Source organism: Littorina saxatilis, linkage group LG9 (assembly GCF_037325665.1).
Source record: "Littorina saxatilis isolate snail1 linkage group LG9, US_GU_Lsax_2.0, whole genome shotgun sequence".
Classification (NCBI taxonomy): domain Eukaryota; kingdom Metazoa; phylum Mollusca; class Gastropoda; order Littorinimorpha; family Littorinidae; genus Littorina; species Littorina saxatilis.
The window spans coordinates 1,008,030-1,010,529 of record NC_090253.1 but is presented as its reverse complement, the minus strand read 5'-3'; the positions used below and the strand labels follow the sequence as shown (position 1 = coordinate 1,010,529).

At 45.2% G+C, this 2,500-nt stretch overlaps 1 protein-coding gene across 2 annotated transcripts in view; it reads right to left on the bottom strand.

Annotated features, from left to right (window-relative positions):
- Positions 1 to 2,500, bottom strand: part of LOC138975024 (mediator of RNA polymerase II transcription subunit 15-like) — a 54,773-nt gene that overhangs the window by 45,431 nt on the left and 6,842 nt on the right. The gene's annotated exons all lie outside the window — the stretch shown is intronic.

Below are 2,500 nucleotides of genomic sequence, written 5' to 3'. Positions count from 1 at the left end.
TGAAAAATCAAAAACAAAATCAGAAGGGAATAATAAAAGGATGTGTTTGTTTGTTACATACTTATAGTCCTTGCCTTAGAATCGAGCCTTCGGACTGTCAAATCGGCTGTTACTTAATCGAGTCTCAGTTCATAAAAGCAGTTCAATCAATGTCTCACTCAAATTCAAAACGTGACATCAACGTGTGTGTACCGTTACTCCACAGAACTGACATGTCTCATCCCAGAAATACACGGACAGACACCTGCAATCTTAAAGTCCAAACCAGCGTTGGGTGGTGTTCAACACTGCTATTCTTCACCTTACCTCAAACATACTGACGTGACAGTCTTCACCATATTTGTGAAAGTCGCTTGTTCATTCCCATGTCTGTTGTTCTTCAACGACTGTTCCAGGTGCCAGGGGATTAGTTGTGCATTACCCTCACTTACTCTGTTATGCAACAAGCTTACTTCCCTTTGTTTCTCGTATCTGTCATCAATTAAAACTGATCTTCCTCACTGCAGAAACACTAACAGTCACCAACATATCTTTGAGCAAATAAAACTGATCTTCATCGCCTCAGAAAGACCTAAATACCTGTGAGCAACTACAATTGATCGTCCTCACCACAGAAATACCTACATAAATTATCAGTGGCCAAAACTGACCAGAGCCCCTCACGAAACATGTGGAACTTCCACAAACTTGAACACAGACACACACACTCAACTTGTAGTACATAGTAGCAACCACACACAGGCACATACCGTCGTTATCACTCTAATGGTTCGCTACAGAGAGCAGCATGATGAGGGGTTGTGAGATAAGGGTGCAATGAAAACCACATTAGTCAACTCCTCCCCCCTCCCCCCCCTCCCCCCAGTCTCTCTTGTCACATACTCTGCTGACACCGTCAGTAGGACTGCAGGTAACACTGCTCAGAGGCTGTGGACAACGACAGTGAGAGTGTGGACCAATGGTGTATACAGTGAAATCCCCCTGTTAAGACCACTGAATGTAAGACTCCCTCCCTGTTAAGACCACTGAATGTAAGACTCCCTCCCTGTTAAGACCACTGAATGTAAGACTCCCTCCCTGTTAAGACCACTGAATGTAAGACTCCCTCCCTGTTAAGACCACTGAATGTAAGACTCCCTCCCTGTTAAGACCACTGAATGTAAGACTCCCTCCCTGTTAAGACCACTGAATGTAAGACTCCCTCCCTGTTAAGACCACTGAATGTAAGACTCCCTCCCTGTTAAGACCACTGAATGTAAGACTCCCTCCCTGTTAAGACCACTGAATGTAAGACTCCCTCCCTGTTAAGACCACTGAATGTAAGACTCCCTCCCTGTTAAGACCACTGAATGTAAGACTCCCTCCCTGTTAAGACCACTGAATGTAAGACTCCCTCCCTGTTAAGACCACTGAATGTAAGACTCCCTCCCTGTTAAGACCACTGAATGTAAGACTCCCTCCCTGTTAAGACCACTGAATGTAAGACTCCCTCCCTGTTAAGACCACTGAATGTAAGACTCCCTCCCTGTTAAGACCACTGAATGTAAGACTCCCTCCCTGTTAAGACCACTGAATGTAAGACTCCCTCCCTGTTAAGACCACTGAATGTAAGACTCCCTCCCTGTTAAGACCACTGAATGTAAGACTCCCTCCCTGTTAAGACCACTGAATGTAAGACTCCCTCCCTGTTAAGACCACTGAATGTAAGACTCCCTCCCTGTTAAGACCACTGAATGTAAGACTCCCTCCCTGTTAAGACCACTGAATGTAAGACTCCCTCCCTGTTAAGACCACTGAATGTAAGACTCCCTCCCTGTTAAGACCACTGAATGTAAGACTCCCTCCCTGTTAAGACCACTGAATGTAAGACTCCCTCCCTGTTAAGACCACTGAATGTAAGACTCCCTCCCTGTTAAGACCACTGAATGTAAGACTCCCTCCCTGTTAAGACCACTGAATGTAAGACTCCCTCCCTGTTAAGACCACTGAATGTAAGACTCCCTCCCTGTTAAGACCACTGAATGTAAGACTCCCTCCCTGTTAAGACCACTGAATGTAAGACTCCCTCCCTGTTAAGACCACTGAATGTAAGACTCCCTCCCTGTTAAGACCACTGAATGTAAGACTCCCTCCCTTCACATCTTGGTTTCTTAGATATTCTGTTCGTAACCTCGGTTAGATGTATCCCCATTTGAGGACCCCTCCGTTTTAAGAACTGATTTTTTTTCTTCTGAGTTTTGAAGATCTTAAAGAAGGGTTTCAATGTACAGTTGAATCCCCATGTTCAGACTGCCCATGTTCAGACTGCCCATGTTCAGACTCCCCATGTTCAGACTCCCAAATTTAAGACTCACTCCATTTCAAGGCCTTAATGTTCATAACCTCGCTAAATAAACCGGAACCCCCCATTTTAAGACCGGATTTTCTCAGAGATTTCGCGGTGTTAACAGGGGGTTGTACTGTACTGGATACCGCACGACGAGGTGTTAACAGGGGGTTG